Genomic DNA, 25,508 nt, shown 5'->3' with positions numbered 1-25,508 from the left:
CGGAGTGAGTCCGTTCGAGAAAAATTTTGATGAGTCTGAGTCCGAGAGCACCCTCAGAGCTAAATATATTTCTTGAGTGAGTCTGAGTGAGCTCCAACTTTTTTGCCGACCTATGAACCGCACACGTAGCCCTGCTTCTTTCGCCTTCTGTATTTGTTATTTACTTCTTGTTTGTTTTGTGTGTTCTGACTCGGCCTCTAGTCAAGTTCTAACAAAATGCGACTCTGTGTGTCAGTACGTATGCTTCTGCCTCTCTCTATGAACTTTTTTTTGCTGTTGTTGTTCAGGCCCCTCCCCTTGTCACGTTCCAACGAATCGCGACGGTGTGTGCATCTGTGTAAGTATCGCGAGAAATATACTGCAACCCGAAAGCAATGTACAAATATCGTCTGTGATAAAGGCCGGTCCCCGGCCGAAAGCTCAGAATAAATATTATGTTTTGCACTGTGACTTTCTTTCATATATTTAAAACAATAGCGAGGAATATTATTCTGAAACTATACATATATATATATATATATATATATATATATATATATATATATATATATATATATATATATATATATATATATATATATATATATATATATATATATATATATATATATATATATATATATCGTATGGCGTTTACTCCTTATGTGAGCCTGTATGTAGTGGTGCTTTTCCTGGAATCATTGCGCAGGTATATACACAAATCTTCGGTTACAAAGCACTTAATATCGCTGTGCTCACTCTTGAGGTTCTAGGCTTTATCTACCCCACAATCTATGCTTAGGGCGTCGCTCATTCAATTTTCTTTTACACCCAACGTTCCCTTGATATCTTATGTATGTGCCGGTCGATAGATAGATTTGCGTTATTGTGTTACGAGTATTGCTAATTTCCGTAACATTTTATCGCGCGTAAAAAGAGAAAAATGGCTTTAGACGCAGCAAATAAAGATCATAGTGGTACTTTAATGCCTAGACGGCTAAATCGGCGCCGAATGTAGGGGGAACGTTAAGGAACTCGCTGCACAGGCAGCGAACACAGAAATGTGCAGTTTGTACAGTGATTTCATTGAACAAGGAGCTCATAAATTGTTATATTTTCCTGAGGAGAGCACAGCATCATGTCAGCGACGAACCCCCAGTGCAGAACGCTTTTTATTTTTTCAAGAGTTTCCATCTTTCTATATATCTTCTTAAAAACAATAAAAAGTAACCAAGTACCTATTGCGTTGTTTTGCTCACAACGTATCCACTTCCGTTTATCGTCGAGTTGATGGGATAGCATTCGCAATCATCTCATCTCATCTTTTTCAACTTCGGCGACAAGTGCGCATTTAATACTCGAGTGACTTCGAGCCGGGGTGGTGAATGGTGCGTGTGTATACAACATATATAAATATAATTTTTATTGGCCCTCTCGCCTGAGCTAGTTCGCAGCTAGGAACTAATGAAAGTTTGTCATCCGCGAGCCGTAAGCAAACACAAGAATACGTGAGAAGGCTCGAACGCTAGTGCATCTAGCCGAGAAGGATCAGATCATGCCAAGCGAGATTCTTGCGAAAGGGCTTCGCGACGGAACAAAAACATCTAATTTGTAACATCTTCGGGCGCCTTTTCGAAACATTATACGCCGTGAATCGGACGAGTCGTCGAAACGAGAAACATTAGCGACGCCTTCTTAGCACTGCCCCGATCCGGGTGAAGAAGACCGAAGGACAAGCAGAAAGTGAGATTAGTTCATGTTAGGTGCTGCAGTGAACGTTAGTTCGTTTCTTCCTTCCTTCCTTCCTTCCTTCCTTCCTTCCTTCCTTCCTTCCTTCCTTCCTTCCTTTCTTTCTTTCTTTCTTTCTTTCTTTCTTTCTTTCTTTCTTTCTTTCTTTCTTTCTTTCTTTCTTTCTTTCTTTCTTTCTTTCTTTCTTTCTTTCTTTCTTTCTTTCTTTCTTCTTTCTTTCTTTCTTTCTTTCTTCTTTCTTTCTTGAATGTGAATTTGCGCGGTGACGTCGCTTGATAATAAATCTTGTCTAAAACACGAAAGCAGTCGAGATGTCAAGGATTGCTAGCATATATCATTGGCTAAGCCATGGCAACCGAACATACGGAATAGTAGATAGTGCTCGTGCAAATACCATGCTAGTACTGCAAACGGTAGCGTTTTAATCGCTTCGAGAGCCTAGCTTATGAAAATATTTTTACAGCAGCTGAGAGAACGTGCCTTACACAAACGTAAGAATGGCTGCCATACTCTTGAAACATGTACCGCACCCGTCTTGTTGTTATTCATAAGAGTTGAGTCATCATCATGTGCACCTGTAGCTGCTTTTAATGGGAATAACGGTAGAAAGTTCGAATTCGCGCTCAATTTCAATGAGAGCCGTACTAGTGACTGTCTGCTGTCGGCTATAGCTGCCTGCTCTTTGACGCCCCCTCTCCCCCGTGACCTCCCATGGGCGTTTCGCACGACGAAAGACAGCCGGCACGTGCCCTCCCCACTTGAGCCGCAATCGTCGGCTGCCTTCGCGCGCTTTCACTCGCACATAGAATATACGACGCGGGGTGCGATGTTATTGCGCTTGGAACTTACGCTGATTCTCACGGCGACGCCGACACCGATGGCGAAAATGCTCCTGGAGTGTCCACATCTTTGCTATCGCAATAAAAGCAAATTGGGGTGGTCAAGAAGGTGCCCGTACGGTTGCCCATACGCGCGTGTGTGGCAAACGGTTTTTTCTAGTGGTGTGATGCCGCGAAGCTATTGTGTGCCGCTGTGCAACTCGAACGCGTGAAAAGACGCTACTGTGAAGTACCACGTATTCCCATGCGATGTACAGTATCGGGAAGGGTAATATTCGTAACAGAGCACTTCTTTTTTTCACAAACGAGCGCTAAAACAGGCGCGTGCCGCCGCATCCTGCGATTGTTCCCTCCAACGGGCGCGCAACGGTGGAAAAAAAAAACAAGCATCAAACGGTGCCCAGGGCGTGCCCTCACCCTCTCCACTGAAGACGCCGTCGCGACAGCCTAACACCCGCGCAGATCGCGAGAATTCAAGAAATCAAAGTGGAACCGACCATTTCCGCAGACGAACCGGCGAGACGAATCTCTTTCCCATAGCTGTCGCTGTGCTACATGCTACGCGCCGAACAATCACTTGGAATGTTCGCGAAAACGGGAACGATCCAAACGAGAGACGACCGAGGGTAGGACAGGATGTTGAAGTCGGCGAAGAGTTATATTGTTCGAGTGAGTCGTGTAGTGCGGTCAGTCGATCTTGGAGAATCGAGTGATGACGCCGTGAGAGCACTGTTTTGAAGAGTGTCGCCGAATGACGGTGATCGAGCTGGAGTTCGTTTGAGTGTTTCCTGGAAGAGAAATATGCGACAAACGTTCGAAGAATTGTGGGCTGCACACGTTTGGCGAATATTCAAGGCGTTAAGTGTTCTAGGATAGTTTCGAATGGATGAGAGTGCATTTTAGCACGGTAAGTTTGTTCCCGTTGTTTTAAACACCATCTAAATGATGTTGTGAGTTGTAATTGATACCTGCCGAGTGTGAGAGTTTGTGTGATGCTTGTACTGCCTTAAGTGAGAATGCATTTTGTTTCTGTTATCAACTCTTGGCTCTGTCTCGATTTTCGGACCACAACCGGCGTTCGTTGGCGCACTAAAAGGAGCTAAATTTAAACTGTGCGCGCTTAACGTGGTGTGTTTTGGTGGGCCGATACGCCAGCCCTTGAAATCTGCCCGGCGACCGCCTGCCCATTAACGGGATCAAGGATTCAGTGACACTTTTCATTTCATGTGAGTCATACGGGCAGCATTTACGGAGAGTATTGAGGCCCACTCTACAAAACATTGGTACTCCTAAGGCAAACTGTTCACATATGTGAGGTAATCGGCACTTCTAATAACGACTTCAATATTCAACCTGTAATATGCAACTATAAAACGCGTTATCTGCGGCCTGATTGGAATAAGTGTCGGCATACAAACGCGACTGTCGAGGTGCTTCTCCGTGAACAGCTGTACCGGTGTGGTGGCGTCAGAGCGGGCGCAAGGAGAACTAGGCCCCAGACGACGTTTCGGCGCCACGCAGCAGGCCGCACCTGTTTCTTTTTTTATGTAGCGGCCGTGGTTGTATCCACATCTTATATAACAGGCTGTTGGGATCACTTCCTTACATGGTAGAAGCGCAGATGCGCGGGGACGAATGAAAAGAAAAGGCTCTGTTCCTGCGATATCTTTCTCCTTAACATGCCACATTGCTTGCTGGCGGGAGTTCCTTTCAACCACCTAATTTTCTTTTACATCATATCTTGGCAAAAGCATGGCGCGTCTCCACCGAGTTGCTAGTGTTGACGCCTGCGGCGATCTTAGAATGTAACAAAAGATAAAGAAACGAAGTATTTCTTTTCATAATTAGGAAGATCAATTGGTTGGCTTTCAGAGCTTGCGAATAACGTTCGACTGCAATTTAGGTCTGCCTACTATTCTATAAAATCTTTCTGAAACATTTTACTTTGTGCTTTTGTAATAAAAACAAAGCTTTCAAGATGATGGTTTTCGAGAATTGCAACTTCGTGTCAATTACAGCGCCTGTTGCAGAAAAATTTCAAGCAGGGAAAAACAACTTAATAATTTCCAGGCGGTGGTTGAGTTTCGGTGACCGTCTTGCTTAATTAAGGCTGTCGGTGCAGCTAGGATTATTCTTTTGTAACGCGTGCTGCAGTCAACAACGAAAAAAAAACCCGGAAGAGGACTGCTGCCAAAACAACGTGCTTTTAACAAAGTTGCAAACAAAGAGTTATTTCGTTAATAAAAGCACACTTCCTGTTCTGTTACTTCTTAACTATGTCCTTCGACTTGCGTACGCTTCGTGGTGATAATATTTTCATCAACGCGGGCGCTTGTGATGCAAAGGCCACACGTGTAACGTCCCCCATCCGCTCTTTCCAAGGGCTCTCGTTCCGCATAATCTCCGGCTCACACGGTGACGAGCGCTACACTTTTTCCAAGCTCCACCGTATAAACAGCGCCGGACGGCTTTCTTGATGGCAAAGTGTCTTATGATGCTAATTAGCAACGCAAGGTCAAAATTTTGGTCTCCAGCTGGAACCTTCGTTAATTACATGGACGACCTTTTGCTTCTTTGATGCGAGGGCCTACATATTGCAGTAACACTATCTTACTCGTTTTTAGGTAAGGCGCGTGATGTGCAAAAATATCAGAAGCCTACCTTTCACAAACAGGTGTGAACCGAAAACAGCTTCCAGCAATGCTAAAGGGAGCGTGTGGGAGGTAATGGCGCTGCACAACGTACGTTGCCTTGTTGCCATGGACATTCATCGTAACACCTTTGTCCGAAACGATGTTGCTTAAGTTTGAGTGCTCTTTTGTGCTGTGAAGCACGCTTAACTGCGAATTGCAAGAAGGAGCGAATCTGTTTGTTTTTGTTTTGTTGCTTTGATTTGACACGATTGCATTACGCTGTTCGCGACCGTAGACAACTTCCTCGAGCTGATGAGAATAATTATTTATCGTTTCAGAATATGTTAGTACAATTTTTCTCTCGTTTGAACGCTAGCTGTTTGGCTTACATACACAGCAGAAAGTAGCGATGCATTCACCCCGCCTATTAATTAAATGACGAAGGATTGCCGCGTTTTCAAGTAGTTGGCTGACTGCTGATAGAATGAAAGCTCGTGAGAAACCCTCCGAAGACGCTTACAGTCAAGAGACGATAAACAAATTTAGAGATCTGGGACCGAATTCACAAAAACTCTCTTTCGTAAGTGCGTTTTCCTAATGGTCAGCAGGATTCGCAAATCGCATGTCCCGCATCGTGATAGGCTGAAATATTTTACTACGAAAATTTTTACCGTTAGATGTTTTTGCGAATATGGGCCCTAAAAAAAATTCAGGAACTGATGCGTGTTGATCTTGCGTTTTATACATAAAAAGGCGAAGCTTAAACTGCGTTAAACGTAGCCGGAAGAAAATGCCATGCTGCTAGTGTTGACAGAAGTAACTTGTTCTTCTAACGCATGCAAATTATGCAACGGTATACGTGGATAGCAAAGCAATGAATAGAGCTCGCTGGTGAACGTTCATGATTCTGTGGCGCTTAGTATTACACTGGCGCAAAAACAACGAGAAAAACTACAGAAAGCCAACGAGACTTAGACGTGCGTGGGGCCAGTACGTCTAACTTTTGTTCTTGCTGCCGATGTTGATGTTGTTGTTCGTCGTTGTAACGCTGAGCGCAGCACAAGCCTTCGTATCCACAAGTTCACTGAATGCTTTTCTGGTTGTCAATACTGAACCGCGGGACGAGGTAAGCAAAGATAGGGCAAATAGAAGCCGTGCCGCTACGTAAGTAAAGAAAGCGAAGCGCACAATGACTGTTTCATGGAACATTCCGAAAGCATTGTATGGGCATAAGCTCAGGGCATTTGTTTGGCAACGTTTTCTAGAACACTCGGTCCTAGTAGCATAAGCGTGCGTAAACGTTCTTTCGGACATGAGGACGGAGGTATAGTATGCCGAGATAGAGACACGCTGCATGAGACGCGTGGTAAAACATTGATTCTTTCTCTTGGGAAACCTCGTACTGTCATTGCTTCCTATAGTTTGCACACGCAGTCCGGTAGCCGCCAGGCACCTGCCTGGCGGCTACCGGTTGCGCTGACCATGCGCTGACCATGCGCCCTAAGTGCATTTTCTTGAGGCGCTTGCTCCGCGCCCCTAAGAGTTAGTGATATCCGCAATTGCTCTTACTGTTCTTGGGAAGACCTTCTCTGCAAGACTTAGAAATAAGCGATTCAACGCGCTCACTCACCCTTCTTTTGCAAAGTTATGTATACGATGCCGCAGACTCCAATGTCCGTATACAAGTGGAACATATGCAGCTCACTGCCGAACGGGCAGTGTACTGACAAGCACGGAAGCAGGATTGCTTATAGCTGCGATCGCAAACACTTTACTTGCTATAGACTATTTTACGGACGGGTTTCGGTGCCGCCATGCTGGGCTGTTAACCTTGCTGTGTTTTATCTTGCACAACTAAGCGAACATTGTTACGGTGGGCGTATACACATGCAAACTGTTGGGTTGGTGCATTCGGCGTTTTCTGACTTTATCAGTTCGCGTCATATACAAAAATAAGAAAACATTCGTTTAACAGCCCGTGATGGCGGCGCCCATATGCCTTACGTAACATAGCCTGTTGATGCAGAACTTTCCAGCGTTGACGGGGCTGGGGTTGCATTGTTTGCCAGAGGACATTCTAAAACTACGTAGACAACGGTGCCCACAACGTAGGTTTTAGCGACTAATGAAAGTTCTTTTTCTGGAACGTTTTGAGAGGACCTATAAATGCGATACATTAGAGGTATCTTGGGCCCATCGACCACAGTATGCTGATTACTTTTCGCCAGGTCTGTAAAAAAGGTCAGCATTAATAGTTCACGTGAGAATGATTTTAGGCGTATAATTCATAGCATCAAGGACCGATCGCAGCAACACATCCTTCTAGTCAGTACCCGAAGGTGCCATGATAAATTCTAGTCCTTCCACTACCTACACCTAATCTAACTACACTAGTTATGGGCAAAACGGCCTTTGGTTTTGCAAGGTACATCGGCATTATCGCATCTTTTTAAAAAATATATAGCTACGTTATGATTTTACCGTTCAGAAGGGTGCACGTCAGAAAGCGTCAGTATCCAATACGCAGTCGGGTAAACCTTTGAACTTAGTGATCCAAAAGCTTTTTATTGAGATTTCTAGTTTCTTTACAGCGTGAAAGCGAAATTTTCGCGTCAGACCTGCCTTACACGCTGTAACCAGGTTTTGAATGTTGAGTAGTTGGTTTTTACTATTAAATATTCGCAGTTGAAAGCACACACAGACATCTGCACTGCCTATTGAAACGTGGGCAGAATTATCCCAGCTGCATTGTCACAGACTCTTATTCTCTTTCATTCTTTTACACCTTCTTTCCCCTTCCCAAGTACTGGGTAGAAAACCGGAGACTTCCTCTGGTTAACCCCCCTGTCTGTCCTCTATCTCTCTCTTTCTTCCACTTTTTAGCGGTTGGTTGCATTCCGCCACATTCATGTAGAATCAAACGCAATAACGAACACCCAGAGTTTATGTCTGAATATTCTAATATCCTGAACGAAAGCGTAAACAGTATCTCACGTCCTTCAATCACAACGTCTTTGTCTCCTAAGTGCACATCTGGACTCAAATTAACATCGCGATTTATTGTGCTATTGCCCCAAGTCCGTGCTCTTCAATAAAAAATTCGGCAGATCCCACGTACCCTGGGAGTCGATGTTATGCGAAGCATGCGGCGGGAAGATGACTCTGGGGAATTTTTTTACTGAGTGAAACGTTACAAAATGACGCTAAAGATATGGATAACTTTTATACACACACATATATGTTGAAGAGCCGCATATGTGTTATACAGCGAGTTGTTAACAGTTGGGTAACGCTGCCAACGCCAACGTGGGTATGACCAACACCAGAAGCGGTAAGCTGATATGTAGTGCTTATACTTGTCCCTTAACATGGAGAACGCACGCACGTTTCACGAGCCCGTGTGCATGTGTGGAAGAGGTTCCTGACAGTTGTTGAACAAGGTCATCATCCCCGTGATCAGTGAGCACCAGCAGCTGGTCATGACTTGTTCTCGGATCTGGTCTTGATCGCGGTGACGAGGGGTCCATGTGTAGTGAAGTATGAGGTGCAGTACGGCTGTTGGAAATCGTGGGTACCTCGATCATTTCGTCGACAAATTGTCTCTCGATAGAGCCGGCGACATGTCGGAACCTGAAGTCACCCTTCGCGTTGGTGAGGTACAGACCGTCGAAGCTGGTAGGCCTGGATAGTGCTACTTAGGCCAACATCAGTGGATGGCGCTTGTATTCGTAGACCACCTGGGCGTGTGTGGCCTACGTAGTCTGGTCTACAAAGCTGCTCTCAGTCAATCTGGCCTCATCCTCGGTCAGCTTGAGGCCATCGCCCAGCCTCGTAGGAAATGAAGAGGACACTGCGCCGTTCTGTCGGACTAAGTGCACTTTACGGTGAGGTGATGTGAATATCACGCGTAACTTTCGTTGATGTACTCGTCCGGGGTCGAGCACTGCTTCAATATAGCTTGCTAAATCATAGGAATACAAACGTAATGTTTATCAGACTGCTATAAAAGCGGAGCCAATACTGAAACCACAGACGTTAATCTGTATGACGCCTGTACTGTAGGAGTACACATCGTAGGACTATCATGTAGTGTTTATTGCTTTCTTGTAAAATTAGATACCAAGCACCACAACCACTATTGACGTTGCACCGATATTACGCCTGCGTAGGCTGTTTATCCAAACCAGTTTCTAGACCTGGCGTGGCTCAGTGGTAGAATACGTGATTGCCACGCAGAATGCTTGGGTTCGATTCCTGCTGGAGATCCTAATTTTCATTCTTTCCATTCGTCGAGTTAACGCTGCCGACGTTGGTTTTTCTTAACGCTCTAGCATTTAAGTTACGAATGTCTGTTTTCGCCGTTCCTGGGTAGATATAAACTGTCAATCACCTGTGGCGCATACCCGTACACAGCGGCCCGTGGTAAACGGGTATGTACCACGCGTGTCTAGTGGAAAGGGTTTGACGACGTATGCGACAGGATTTTCACGTTATCCATGTCATGACCCGACAGTCGTATGCGTCAAATCCTCTTACCTTCCCATGCCAATTTTGGTCTACATTAAGTTAAGGAGGCGATCTTGAGAGCACCCAGACGTAGGCGGCTAGATAGATAGATAGATAGATAGATAGATATATACGTAGATAGAAACGCTCAAAGTGCCAAAGGTTCGCTAAGAAATGCTTCGCATTTAAAACCTGCTCTCTTTATTACAGATGACCTCTCTGTCGTAACCTCATAGTAACCCGCTCTTGGACAAAAATGCGCAGATAGTAGCTCGCATTCTCATAAATTCCAACCACACTGGCGACTGCGAAGAAGCTGTGGAGAAAGATCTAGCCATGTTACGTTTTATTTCGTCACTCTCCGGCAGGCTCTTGCGTGGGAATCGGCCATTAGCAAAAAAAAAAAAAAAAGAACGCTCATTAAGTTAGTTTAGGAGTATGTTAAGCGCTTTGTTTTTCCTTCGCTAAAACGTACGATTGAAATTAAAGGAAATTATCGCTGTGCCAAGTTTTTCCAATCGACAAGGAGGGGCAGTTCCGTTATCGTTATGAACGTTGAACGTGATTTACTTCGTGGAGGAGTCGGCAAACGAATCTCATCGGCTGCCGCGGCATTCTCTGTCCTGCCTTTTCCCCTGCGGCGTAATGCATATTCATTCAATATTGTTTTGTTCTTTTGCTTAGCTAAACAGGATGATTATTATTTTCCTCATTCTCGAGTGCCGCGCATCAAGTGCGAACGAACGACCGCGTTCCTGTTAGTCGCTACGTTGGCTTGAAACATTAAGGAGCTAGGAAATGCCCTGACAGACGACGTCATTTTTTTTCTGGCTCGCAGATTCTGTTCCGCGCTAATTTGTTTCGTTTCTGTTATAGTACTGGTTAGGTGGAAAGCACGGCTCTTATAACGTCCAGAGGTCCACAGAGTTTCATCTTTCAATATTGCATGGTCTGCTCGGCCAGCCAGTCAACGCATGCAATTAGGTTCTACGTCAGGAACAAAGCTAAAGAGAGAAACGAAACGGAGAAAAAAGAGACGTTAACCAGAAAACCTTCTGGCTGGCTATCCTAGGCTGCGAGCGCGAAGAAAGGGCAAACATTTGTAATGAGGGGACCGAAGCAATCTTCGTTTCGGTGGACAATATCATTTCACGCACCATATAAACGAAAGAGGAGATGAGTGCTAACAGGATTTATCATTTTCAAGGTAAGACTGCACTCGCGGCCGGCAAGTTGATATCGTAATCTAACAAATAATCTTCAGCGAATGGTTTCCCGCGTCTCTTCTATTCGCAGTTTTTATTTCTTCACAATAGCTTTTACTTTCAACTTAAATTAGTTAAATTTGTACTGTAGACATTGGTGACACACAAACACAGAGATGGTATCGAAGCCCGTACCCTCTTCCTTTCGCTCTCTTGTTGCGAAGCAGGCGTTCGTTTCCCTATAGATATATATGTCAGCCTGCACTAGTCGTGCAAGCCTGAAGGAAGGCGGAGCTAGGGTGAGCTCCTCGTTTCTCTTTATTCTTTTCTTCTTTCTCTTTCTCTCTGTTTCTTGTATCCATTTTTTTTGTACCTGTTGCTTTCTATTTCTTTCTATTTCTTCTGTCTCTCTATCTATTTCTTTCTCTTTCTCACTCTTTCTATGTTTATTTCTCTTTCTTCCCTTATTTATCTCTTCCTTTCTTTCTTTCTTTCTTCTGTCTTGCTCCATGTTTTTTATCTCTTTTTCGTGTATGTTTCTTGCTATCTCTTTCTCTCTTTCAACCTCTTTTTTTCTTTCTCTCTTTATCATTCGATCTTCCTCTCTGTTTCTTCTCTCTCTTCTCCTGTCTGTCTGTTTCTTTCTTTCTGTCTCTTTCTATGTCTTCTCTATTTCCTTTATTTCTCTCCATTTTTTTTCTTTCTATCGCTTTCTTTCTCCTTTTCTCTCTTTCAATTCTCTCTCCCTATTTTTTCTTTTTCTCTTTCACGATTTTCACGTGCTCCACTTCGCCGAGCAGAGTTTTCGCTTAACGCTCCCGCCTGTTGTACTCGGTAGTGGGGCTTGCCCAATTACTGTGGCGCATATCCACCTGTGGTTTTCTGCAGACACCAATGTTTCTACGGCCCGCTAAAACAGCCCCAATGTTCAAAACCTCCTCCTCCTCCCCCTCCCTCTTTTTTCAACTCAGTTAAAGCACGAGATCGAGCGAGACTAACTGTCTCGTTATCTAGTGATAGTCAACAAAGAAACTCTTCAATGTTCATGTTCACTACCATGCATTGTCTTCTTCATCAACTACGGATTCAGCAACTTTACACCAGTGCTGCTTCGTGGATCCCTAAAAACAGGCGCAACTGCAATGCAGTGTGACACTGATAGACCTAAAACGTGAATTCCTGGACGAGGTTCAAAATGTTCGAACTCCGCCTCATTGATTCCTAAAACTTCCCTGGCACGTTCTCTGAAACTCTTGATTCGCCCCACTTGATAGAATCTGAAAACTAACGCCACAGACGCGAGTTTACGCTTCGGCTGTGAGACGCTCGCGTTTTTTTTTTTTTCTTTCTAGTTTGCTTTTTGTTTGTCTTCAGGTGCCTCCACAACTTAGCAGAGCCATATGACCCATGACCCAAGGAAAGAAGGCGTCGACAGAAGAAGGAACTGGAGAAGCACGAGAGAAGGGGGGGAGGTGGACAAGGGTACACAAGTGGTCGGGATAAGGGAAAGTTCGCTGTCAAGAGTTCTGCGGCGGCCAGCGAACACCGAAACTTCGATTAGAAGCCGTAGGAGGAGTGCCCGACCTTTGCTCTTAGTGGCCTCCACGGTCGATCGCGCGGCTTCTGAAACGCGGCCACAAGAGACGTGCGTCGGAGGCGACAACTAAGATGGATGTGACACGCGAGGGGAGAAAGCCGACATTGGGCGTGAAACGGCAGCCGCTCGTCGCCAATATCGCAGTCGTAGACTTATCAGGCTCCTGCCACGCCGAATACTTCAGGACGGCGTCTTCAAGGAGGCCGTCCTTTTCTCTTCTTCGGGTCATGTACTCTGACGATAACTTCGTAGCCGTCGTCGTCGGTGGGTATAGAGAGTACCATTAACAACGAAACTTCGATGCCGAAGCACAATAGCGCGCTTTCCCTTTGGACGTCCGGGGTTCCAACACACTGCCCACGTTGCTTATGCGCCTTAGATGATGTTCACATCACCATACCACAAGAGCTCAATTGGCGTCCGGTCGAATAGGCACGAAACGCTTATAGAAAAGAACACACGTATAGCCTGCCTTGTTCTTTGCCTGTTCATTAGAGTAAAGCGTCGTGTTGTTTGAGTAACTTTTCCTGTACTTGTCAACACGTAATCGTTCATAATGTGAATTCGTTTGACACGTCGTCACCTATTAAGCCACCAGTCATGTTTCGGGCTAGAATATCTTTCCAGGGTTGTTTCTCCCCGCTATTGTCGTGTCTGTGGTGAAGTCAACATCGTAACGTACTTGCCTTTCATGGATTCAGCAAATGAAAACCTGCAGTCTGGATTCGTGGCACATGTCACCAATGCAAGATCAAAATGGCACACAAAGAGAAGAGTCAGACACGACTCCTCACGTCCCGTTTGATATTGTGCTGGTAATGCGCAACACAAACCCATGGACTGGGTAGAAGCATTTGGTAGCGAACACGCAGTTATGGAAGTGCGAAACAGCCTGCAGTTTGAAGCTGCCGTCGATCTCAGTCATTCAAAATATTATGGCGCAAAAGTGCGAAACATCCTTTACGGTCGCGTTTTCGTGATGCCCTAGTTTTTACCAAACTCTTCTGTGTTGTTTTAGCCATTGCAATCTACCTACGCAGAAATGCTATGTGCTACCCCTTGTACCATTAAAGAGAACGCTCTGTCGTTAACAGTTCGGGGCAATGCGCATGATCTCTGGGAAAAAAAACAATCTGCAAGAGTCGCCCATGTTGGTGAGTATTGAGTTTGGCGTCGTTCCTTTTGCGTAATCAGATTCATCCTGCATGGATGGCATACTTCTCAGGGCTACCGTACTTTGCGTAGGCTGTAGTTTTTAAAAGCCCGATAGGACGACAGTGTTGGACGTGGCAGTGAAGGTGTTACTGATCGCTTTGCCCTCATCTCGTAAAAGCCTGGACTGGTGTGCGAGGCTGCGACAGTTGATTTTTTTTTTTCTCAGGCGCCCATTAAGCGAAGGCGCATCGTTCTTGTCTGCCAAAGATACACGGTTAGATGAATTGTTTAGTATATTTCTTTGCGTAATTGAACATTACCGTTCATATCATGCGCAATGCATAAAACAGGTAAACAGCGTTTCTCGGCGTAGTGCGGAAGCTATAGTGTGAATGTATATCACGTTTTCCAGGGGCACTGCATACTCGAGCAAGGCTTGAAGATAGAAGCAGTAGTGACGGCGCACTCTGCGATACATTCTTATTTCTTAAAATAAGTCAGCGTCTTTCCACATGGTTCCCCTGCACAGTGGCATATGCAATGTATGCTCCTTAACGTTCGTTTGTGTACATGGTTTCAGTGGTGTTGTGGATTCAGACGCAAATAATAGCTTTTTCTGGACGGAGCATGCATGGGCAAACACTTTTCAGTGAATAAAAGCAACAACCAAAACATCGGTTATTTTTACTACGAACGCTACTCCATTCACCGGTACTTTTCTGCCAACCAGCAGACTAGTTGGTTAGTTTTTTGTGTACATGTACACCCGTGAGAAAAAGTATGCGGACCACAACAGCGCGTGCCAAAATTGCCATCTGCGCCGTCTAGTGGCGCGCCGTATGCCGTCGAGAGCATTAGTCTGACGAATGAGCGCCCACAGCAGTGTTCTCGGCAGCAGACGGCTCGCCACAAGACAGCGCAGGCGGCAGTTTCGCCACGCGCTACCGTAGTCCCAATGCTTTTGCTCACTGGTGTACATTGTGTTGATTTCTCTCTTGGTAAACAACAATGTTACAATAAATGGCATTGCATATCAAGAACTTAACATGGCGTCTTTTAATTTTAAACATTAGTTCATCCTCATGTATAAGCACCCCACGTGCCCTTACCGAGGGCTTTTTTTAGGGGGTACGGGGGTGGGGGTGAGGAGGAGGTGGCAACTCTATTATCTATGCGTTTTTTCCACTCTCACGATGTAATTCCTGCAGTCATGTGAACACAACGAGCCGATATACAAGGTTCGAGGTTTAGTGGCAGATTTTTTTTTCTTTTGCTACAATTTTCGGCGTTTTTGGTCTGAATACTCCGCGTCTAAACGATACGAAGAGGTTCCCCAAAAAATAAAACCCTTAAGTCTACATCATCCACACTCGAGCTTCCTTAGAACAATAGATTATCTACACAAAATGCCGCGACTATATTCTTGCCACGGACTGTCATGAGTGTTTTGTCCTTTTTTTTTCCTTTGGGAGGTCATGCATCAGGCTCAATTCTGCGGATGCGGACGTCACGCAGACGCGAAAGAAACAGTGGAGCAAACCAACCGCAAGTGTGGGCGTCGCGCAGGATTAATGCGGGATCAGGACCGGCTCTGCTTGGTCGCCGACTCACCTCTCACGGTGCTAAGTCTCGCGAGAACTAAGTCCTGTGACAAAAGTCAGCAAAACACCAATGGAAAACAGTGCCATCGCCCGACTGTCTCTCGCTCGCCTTAACAAGCTGATATCTTTTTGTTTCTTTTGAATAAAAAAGTACTTATTTTTTGAAGTTTTAGACGAGTGAGCTTCATCAGGTCAACTTACTTTCGCATACTGAGGCTTTTATTTATTCGTTTTTTTTTGCTAAGTCCGTGTATATCTCAAGAAAGGCTATTCGAATTTTCCGACATGTAGGGCGCTCGTTCTTTCGTGAACTCGCTTTGTCATGGGGGACTCAGCCTTCGACGACGCCTAATTTATCTACAACAATTCACCTTCGCTAAATCTCAGGAACGGTCCTTCCATAAGAACGACTTCGTAACTACAGGACCTCATCTACGGTGCCACGCTTGGGCCACGTCTCACACACAGGAAGTCGCGAATGCTTTCTTTCAAAGTTCGAACCGATCAGACTGACAGTTACTTGTGCGCCTCCGCCCAGGGACGATAAGTTCGCAAAGCCGTAACTGCGATAAATCAGTGGCATATCCACTGAAGCTTATATTCAAGCACAGGTATATGCCGCTTGATTAGCTCTTCGAAAACAAAATAATTGGCACGGTTCATGCTTCGTTACATTACAAATTGATTGCTGTAGATAGATCCAGATATAAAACACCTCGGCTTCTCCATATCTTTATGTCCTGCAGAAAAAAATATGGTAACCCAAAAATAAATAAAAATCAAGCAATGCAATCAGGTAGAAAACTGAAAATAACAAGGAAACTAATCTGGAGTGGCGCAGTTCACTGGCAAGAGTTCACTATAGACTAGAACGTTCACAACCACACCTTTCTGCCCAAGTTGTATCCGCACTGCGCGGGATAGCACGTCACTCCATAGATAAGTGCACGTGGCTGCACATCACAACTCCTCGTCTCATTACTGCTGACATAACTGGCTGAAGAAACTCTTGAGCGCCTTGGCAAATAGGATCCAAATATGAGTGACAAATTGACTCTAGAGTCCTGTTCACAATTACTTTTATTCAAGTCGACTGATTTTGCATTGTTATGGTTTGTGCCATTTTTTTTTACCACCGTCACAACCGAATGTACCCTCGATAGACGGCAAAATTTTGAATCGCAAGGCGTCTACGCTCCTTAAAGCAATAAGTACACGTCATACGTGCTAGAATCGGGAAGTATGCCGGCATTCGAAATACGCAGAACTGCGATGCCTGCTATCACGGAGACGCGAATATTTAAAATGCGCGCACCAACATTTTAGTAAATTCCTGTTTGGGTACTTGCGCGTAGTGTCCACCCAGCTCCTAAGATTTGCCGATTTAATTTAATCTGTTCGCTCTTTCAATTTCATGGCTGCGAGTCGCGGAGCTAGAGGTCGCGGATTGAATCCCTGGCGCGAAGGCCGCATTTGCATGGAGGTGGAACGCTAAAATTCTCGTGTGCCAAAGCGTTAGGTGACTTTCAAATAAACTAAGGTGGGTAAAATTAAGCTACGACCTACTAGGGCGTGTCTCATAATTTCTGGCAAGTAAAAGCTGCATAATTTTATTTCTATGAACATATATACATGACGCAACAGAAATGTTACTAATTCAAACGTTACCACATCTAATCAATATATAAATCTCAGTAATAAACAAAATATGAGGTGGAACAAGCTAGCATTACGGGAAAGTAATTTTGCGCTCACCGTTCGAAAGCATATAGTTCCTTAACGATGAAAATAATGGAATGCAACGTGGTGCGCTAATAAAATTAAACAGTTACGTAAGCGACCCACGCGACGACGACTAATTGGAGTAGTATTACGGTGACATTGCGCGCTATCCTAATAGCAAGAACATATTATAACTAAAAAAAAGCCGGCAGATCCCACGCATTGTGGGAATCGATGTAATGCGAAGCAGCCAGCAAAGAGCTGCATACATCGTCTTGTATGTCATTGAGGAAAATGCGTGTCATGGTTTTCATGTTAACTCCTATTATTTATGTTCGTCACACAGTAACGTCGCGCAATACCAACTTCGGGGTCGATCAAGTTAGAGAAACAGCCGCCAGCGCCCCATGAGCGTGGCACGCAAGTCATGCTGTACATGACATACGTGTCATGACTTTCATGTTAACTCGTGTTATTTATGTTCGTCACATAGTCACGTCGCGCAATACCAATTTCGGGGTAGATCAAGCTAGCGAAACGGCCGCCAGCGCCCCATGAGCGTGGCACGTAAGTCATGCTGTACATGACATGCGTGTCATGATTTTCACGTTAACTCGTGTTATTTATGTTCATTACACAGTCACGTCACAAGATACCAATTTTGGTGTATATCAAGCTAGCGAAACCGCCGCCAGCGCCCCATGAGCGTGGCACGTAAGTCATGCTGTACATGACATGCGTGTCATGATTTTCACGTTAACTCGTGTTATTTATGTTCGTTACACAGTCACGTCGCGCAATACCAATTTCGGGGTAGATCAAGCTAGCGAAACTGCCGCCAGCAGCCCATGAGCGTGCCACGTAAGTCATGCTGTACATGACATGCGTGTCATGATTTTCATGTTAACCCGTGTTATTTATGTTCGTTACACAGTCACGTCACAAGATACCAATTTTGGTGTATATAAATCAAGCGAAACCGCCGCCAGCGCCCCATGAGCGTGGCACGTAAGTCATGCTGTACATGACATGCGTGTCATGATTTTCATGTTATCTCGTGTTATTTATCTTCGTTACACGTTCACGTCGCAAGATACCAATTTTGGTGTATATAAAGCTAACGAAACGGCCGCCAGCGCACCATGAGCGTGGCACGTAAGTCATGCTGTGCATGACATGCGTGTCATGATTTTCATGTTAACTCGTGTTATTTATGTTCGTCACGCAGTCACGTCGCAAGATACCAATTTTTGTGTATATCAAACTAGCGAAACGGCCGCCAGCGCACCATGAGCGTAGCATGTAAATCATGCTGTACATGACATGCGTTTCATGATTTTCATGTTATGACTTGTCATTTATGTTCGTCATACAGTCATGTTATGCCAAACCAATTTTGGTGCACATTCGATGAACCAAGCGACCAGGAGAGCACAAAGTCGTAGGCGGCTAGATAGATAGATAGATAGATACGCTCAAAGTCGCAGAAGTTCGCTAAGAAATGCTTCGCATTTAAAATAAAAGACAGCAACACGAAGGGAACAAAAAAAAATATTACGCAATTGGCTGACAACTTTCTATGTCCTTTGTGTTTAGGGCCACGTTTGTTCAGCTATAGAAAATAAGACATTCTTTATCACTTTATAATATATAAGTATATAAACTGGTAGGAGGTGTTTCAAAGTAAGGAGGGTAAACGTGCAGCCTTTTACAAGTACCGATCACGTATAAGAACCAAAAATGAAGATCACAAACGCTGCAGCTGCCTCGTTTTTCACGCACATGGGCGTCACTGCCCGCCCAGAAACGTGAAACAAACAACCGTCATGAAATTGTCGACGCGGTCGGAAGGCATTGTCGCGCCGGACACCTGACGAATGGTTTCGCGGCTCCGGTCTTTGACGCTGTTAACAACAGCGGCTTTGTTGAATTACGTCGCGGGTCCCCTGACCTCGCACAACGCTCCTCCGAGCACCGTATCAGGACATTTTGTTCCCCGCGTTCGTTCCACCTCTGTTTATTTTCCAGGCGTTGGACAAAACTGTAAGAGGGACCACTGCCCGCGTTGGTCGTGGTGATGATCAACTTAACGTCATGAGTCGAACGTTATGTGTTCTTTCTTTTATGGGCTTAGCCAAGGGAGGAAGAGAAGGGAGTTCCATCACTTTGCGCGTCTGTTTCTCTCTGTGCGTATATAAACAGATACAAACCATAAGTTTCAGGAGGAGGGCGCCTAACCGCCAAGAAACAACCCTCCCCCCCCATCTTGGGACTACGCCTGTGTTGCTTTCATTAGCGTAGCCAGGGGGGAGGTGGGGAAGGGAGTTCGACACCTATGAACGTGTGTTCTTTCGTGCGTTTGCTTGCGCACCTAAATACATAGAAACTGTGGAAGCTTCTGAGCCAGGGGACATTAACATCATGACCCCGCCCCCTCCCCACCCCTTCTTAGAGCTACGCCTTTGTTTCTTTCATTGGCGTAGCCAGGTAGGGGGTGCGGCGTGAGGGGGGAGTTCAATCCCCCCCTCCAAATTCTTCAATTTTGCATGTGAATATATGCATGTAACATACCTGCACACGCACGACCATGCATAAAGTTCGGCTACCCCCCTCGCTCTCCCCTCCAAAAAAAAAAATGTCACAATTTCGCCACAACGGCGAAGCAATGAATGCGATAGCAACCAATTGGAATGTAACGCCAAGAACGGAAACTAGTTCGAAATTTCCAGCGCGTCGCTCGAGTGCAAAGGACGCACGAAAAGAACACACATATAGGACGAGCGCGAACTATCATGCGTCACAGCTCAACACTTGAAGCGCACTGCTCACACATAAAGCAGGACGCACGAAACGAACGAACAGGTACACACAGGATGAGCGCGAACTAAATGTTGCAGTTGTTACTTATTTCTGTTTGAACAGCGCGCTCCCTTCGCAAACGTAACCGCTGTGCGAGCGAAGTGACCTTCGTACGCTCTGTGACTTCAGCGCGGACATCGCGGGAAAAGCACAAGACAGACAACCCCCGCTCCAGCACCCCACCCCCCCGCCCACCTCCTTCTTTCTTCGGGTGAGCGCATGAATGCGACCACGCCATGTAGAGCGAAGAGAAACGGCGTTCGCAGGAGCGGGGCGAGCTGGCCGACGCCTTTAAGTGCATCCGTTGCGCTCCTAGCGCCATCTCGCTGGTAATGAAGAAACGCTTATAAGCGCCTGCCGTCTCCGAGTACTGCGTTAAAGGGTGTGTATATAACGCTCGCCGTTAGCCACATGGAAAATCTGCGCTTTGTGGCATAGTGGTTAGCGCCATGCGCTGCGGATCGAGGAGGCGCTGGTTCGATTCCGCGCTTCAGAAGCTTTTTTCGGAGTTATTTTTCTTTGGGACATATATAATATATATATATATATATAATATATATATATATATATATATATATATATATATACATATACATACTTATACATATACGCAGCATGACGACGGTGACGGCAAAAACCAGCCGAGACTGTCCATATAATTGCTAACGCAATAAAAATAATTCTGGCTACGTCCCTAGTTCCTTTCACAGCAAGGGGTCCCCCTTCCTTTTACGGCCTAGTGTTGTTAAAAACCTTATGTATACATCCTCTGTTTGTCATTCCGCCGTATATTAGCGCGGAACTCACTGATATCACTGAAAGCGTGGAGAAAAAACAGTGCGACAAATGGATGCTAACAGTACGCAAGAAAAAAAAAACAGAAAAACCAAGCATGCTGAAAGATGAGCTCGTTAGTCATTGCGCCACCCTGCATAGGCGGCGACACTTGGCGATGCCCTTGAATAAAAGTGAACGCTGGGTATACGCGAAGGAGTTTTCCGGTATTTCGGTATTTCTTTTTTTTTCTGTGCCAATCTTACTTAAGTTGGGCGCTTCCTTTCTAAAAGGTCCGGTACATCATTTGTCTTCAGTCAGTTCTCGCGGCGAGCGTGATTAACGGGGAGGACCGACGTCGTCGTCCGCGCCCTATTTCGCGCCAGTGCAGCGTGCTCGTGGCAGCGGCCGCGTCAGGATACTATGAGTCCCGGCCAGCTCGTCACTTATAGAGCGCACCCCCATTTCGGCCTTCCGATGACGAGCAGCTCGCTTGCTCCGATTATAAGATTGCTGCAGACTCCGTCTCACTAATTTAAAGCGTGCGCTTAATAAACTGATACCGGAAAGACCATCGTTAGCCAGCTGGATGCGCAAGTGTACACACTGGAGATTGACGGGGATATTCCTTGGTAACCACTGACGCTCGCACTGAGCATTGTGCCATTTCGGTAGGATTTTGGATTTACAGGGGGCAGGCGCCTTGTCAGGATCTTATGCCTTTTCTCCGGTCCCTGAGGCAAATTTGTGCATTTTTTGCCTGAAAAAATCTTCAACTTCAGAAATTTCATAAAGATAGGGGCGCTTACTCGCAAAAAAAGCGACTTTCGTTGTATTTGTTAGCAAAAGTCTAGCCGATACATAGGCTCGACATATCATTACAGGTAATGTCGATTATTTATTTATTTGATTTGCATACATACAAGCACAAGGACACAGAGATAAGAGGGAGAGAGCAAGCTGGCAACTGCCACCAAGAGGGGCACAACGCCTGCCTGCTCTTTCGGGAGGAGGGAAGAGGCAGAGGAAATGAAGTTAGGAGGAGAAAAAGAGGAAAGGAGATAGGAAAGTGAAGAAAAAAATTGACGAAGACTTGGACAAAAATAGGCAAACACACACACACACACACACCACACACACACACACACACACACACACACACACACACCACACCACAACACACACCACACACACACACACACACACACACACACACACACACAACACACCACACACACACACACACACACACACACACACACACAAAAGACACGCTTATAAATGGGTGGCCAGATCTGTTTGGTCCATGAAGGTCAGCAGAGCTCGATGGGCCTGGTCGCGTCGAGATACACAACCTCTCGGAAAGAGGTAATCGTCGATGGTCGCGCATTTAAGTCCGAGGAATTTATATTCCTTAATCAGAAAAGCCCGCTGCGTAGCAAACGCGGGACAGTGTATTATAAGATGATCAAGTGTTTCATATGAGCCACAAGCTGCTCACAACGTACTGTTCACACGTCCTTGACGGAATAAGCGTTCGCGCACCAATACTGAACCGACTCTTAGTTTATATAACAGTGCTCTGGAACGACGAGGCAAGCCACGACCACGAACACGGGGTGGAAACGATCCGTTCGCGACACGCTGGTCTGGGTGCTTCTTTAAGAGGTGCCGGCGTATAAGCAGACGAGCGTTGTCCATCATAGACGAAATTTCCGGGCAGTCACAGTCATCATGATTACAAGATGAAGCGAGGCGAACAGCCTCTTCATTTCCAGCAATGCCCATGTGCGAAGGTATCCACTGGGCAGCTAAGGACACCCCGCGTGAGAGAATTTTGTCGGCTGATCCTAGGATACTGCATAGAATAGGGCGGCTGTCGGCCTCTTTTCCAGTGAGTCTGCTAAGGGCACCACGAGAGTCTGTAAGGATGACGACTTTCGATGTAGGCAATCCTTCTTGCACGTACTTAAGGGCGACATCAATCGCTGCTAGTTCCGCAGTCACTGATGACGATGGGTGAGGTATTTTAAACACTCGTCTGATGTCTGTCGAAGGACAAAAGAAAGCTGCAGAGGCGCCGAGCATCCAATGTAAAAAAAAGGCACTTACGAAAGAAAAGCTTTCCGCATCTGGGCTCGTATTCACAAAAGTGTTACGCTAAAAAAATTTCGTAAGGTAATATTCCAGCCAGCCAGTCACAATGCGGGACATATCATTAGCGAAGCGGGATAGCCAATAGGAAAACGCAATTACGAAAGAGAAGCTTTGTGAATTCGGCTCGTGGTCCGTTACATTATCGGTAAGAGAAACAGCGGTCGAGGAACGGGTGTCGCTGGACGTAGCATATCGTAAACGGCAGAATGACTCTAGAACGAAATTACCGATATAACGAATGATTCCTGACGTCTCGGTTAAACCAAGAGCGTAACAACGCGTCGGACGCCTAGAACAAAATTGTGTTTAAAACGAGGTGAGCTTAAGATACTTAGGACATCACTTTAAAGGCATTTAAGCTTAGATGGGCTTGCGTCTTTCAGGCGATAGCCTGCTTTCATTAGCAGCGTTTGCACCTGAGTAGCCGACTACGTTCCACAATAAACGAAGGAGGGTGAACAATATAACCCGGTACGTAGAGCAGTTGAAGTGAAGATTGAGGTTTAAAAAAAGAAAAGAAAGTGGTGGCGTGGTTGGGAATATTTAGCCGTGACAGTGATGGAACAAGCAGGGTACTGCTGACATGTTTTGACGAAGCAGGTCGACGAAAATGGAAATCAGTGCGTGCAAACAGTCGTAGTCAGTGTGGTGGCGTACCTTGACCAGAGGAAAAAAAAATAGAACGAAAGTTTGTTGTCCCAAGTCTCTGGACATTTCTTTAACAGGCACTAAAAAAAGAGTGCAACTGCTCGGAATCACAGTTAGCCATTATCCTTAGCATGATGATCGTTCGTCTTCCTTCTGTTGCTGTTGCGGCTGTTTTGTACATGTATATTGGGAAGAGTGATGTTTGCTTACGTGAATATTCTTAGAGACAACACACACACACACACACACACACACACACACACACACACACACACACCACACACACACACACACACACACACACACACACACACACACACACACACGCACACACACGCACGCACACACGCACGCACACACACACACACACGCACGCACACACGCACGCACGCACGCACACACACACACACACACACACACACACACACACACACACACACACACACACACACACACACACTTTCTCTCAATCTCTATATCTCCACGTACGCTTACATTACACATTCACTCCCCTCCCACCGATAAAGTACAGTCTTCTCTCTCGCTCTTTCCCAGTACACAGAACACTTTTCTAAAGGTGATAAAGTATGGCACGCAGTTATGACTCACTGTCGTGCCGCACCTGCCAGTCGCTGTGAAGCGCTCACACAATCGATTTATGCCAGCAATTCTACAACTGTGTTGGCGAAGCTTTTCCACTATGAGAAGCTTCCTTCACCTTCACCGTTGGCAGACCCAGCGTCGAGCCACCTCCTGGATCGGCGCCCAATATTTTTGCCTTGGCGGCGGAAGGACGGATAAACGGACGAATATTTTAAACAGACTCAACAAATAATGCCATGCATTAAAAAGAAAGAGTAGGAGGCGAAACAGGGTGTTAAAAACTAATTCATGAAATGTCGTGCTCGTTTTAAGAGTCATAGTAAGAAAGAAAATTAAACACAAGGTAAATAATTCGCTGAGTGGTTAGTGAGGTCCACCGCACAAGTGTCCCGCTTGTCATAACCTGTAACGGAACTAATAGGAAAGGGGGAACAGAAAAAGCAAAAGCACTTCGTTGGAGCAGAACGAGCAGTGTACACTGCGCAAATGGGCACCTGGTCAGCATTTGCGCTTAGAATCTCCAGGACAAGCAGCGTTGTTTCGCGGCCGAAATGTAGCACCTGCTTCGTCCGACCGCTGCGTAAGAACCTCTAATGTGTCTTCATGAAAGAGGGGGCGCCTTTGCGCGCAGCTAATTACGCGATTTCCCCAGCGGTTCGCGCCAAAGCAGAGTCCGCGCCCGTTCGTTCTGCTGCGGATGACGAAGGTTACTGCGCGTGAATTAGCGTCATGAGGCTGAAGATGGCTGTTTCTCTGCTAATTTGTGGCCCGCCACCTGCGCTGTGGTGCCCGCGTTCTCTGAAGCAGTGCGCGCTAATTATAGCGTTATGTCCGCGCAAGAGCAAAAAGACGTACAAAGTTCGTAATTCCACCTGTGATACACCGCGTGCTCCCAGTGCCATTTATGGCTGTATAGACTGTGCGAGCCCAAATTACCGTAGCTTGTCCCCACATACATACATACATACATACATACATACATACATACATACATACATACATACATAACATACATACATACATACATACATACATACATGCATGCATGCATGCATGCATACATACATACATACATACATACATACATACATACATACATACATACATACATACCACATACATACATACATACATACATACATACATACATACATACATACATACATACATACATACATACATACATACATACATACATACATACATATAGCAAAATATATCTTTCTCAGTGAAATTAAAGGAGGTCCGCGGACATGCACCGACGTTCTTGTCTGAAAACACCCTTGTGGAATGTGGAACACAAGACAACACGTTTGTGGATTCATCAGATCGAAAGATTGTAGATATATACGCATATCTTGGACAACTCACATTCAGGAAGACTTCCGTTGAATTTTCTTCGTTTAACTCGTCGCATTTCCGTAATTAGATTTTTAAAATTATATTAGACTTATTATTTATCTGTGGAAGCGGCTTACTAG

This window comes from Rhipicephalus sanguineus, chromosome 2 (assembly GCF_013339695.2).
Source record: "Rhipicephalus sanguineus isolate Rsan-2018 chromosome 2, BIME_Rsan_1.4, whole genome shotgun sequence".
NCBI classification, from domain to species: Eukaryota; Metazoa; Arthropoda; class Arachnida; order Ixodida; family Ixodidae; genus Rhipicephalus; species Rhipicephalus sanguineus.
The sequence above is the reverse complement of the archived record's forward strand: the minus strand, read 5'-3'. Positions refer to the sequence as shown.